Below are 280 nucleotides of genomic sequence, written 5' to 3' on the forward strand. Positions count from 1 at the left end.
TGGGATTCTCCAGGCAAGAATACTGGAGTGGGTTGCCATTTCCTTCTCCAAGGCATGAAAGTGAAAAGTGAAAGTGAAGTTGCTCAGTCGTGTCTGACTCCTAGCGACCTCATGAACTGCAGCCTGCCAGGCTCCTCCATCCATGGGACTTTCCAGGCAAGAGTACTGGAGTGGGGTGCCACTGCCTTCTCTGGTCCCTTATCTACTCATGCCAAAAAAGCATTTTTAAAAATTTCTCTATGCTCTCCTCCAATTAATTTTTTTACTTAAATATATTTGA

This window comes from Bison bison, unplaced genomic scaffold, assembly GCF_000754665.1.
Source record: "Bison bison bison isolate TAMUID 2011002044 unplaced genomic scaffold, Bison_UMD1.0 scf7180017864518, whole genome shotgun sequence".
NCBI lineage: Eukaryota > Metazoa > Chordata > Mammalia > Artiodactyla > Bovidae > Bison > Bison bison.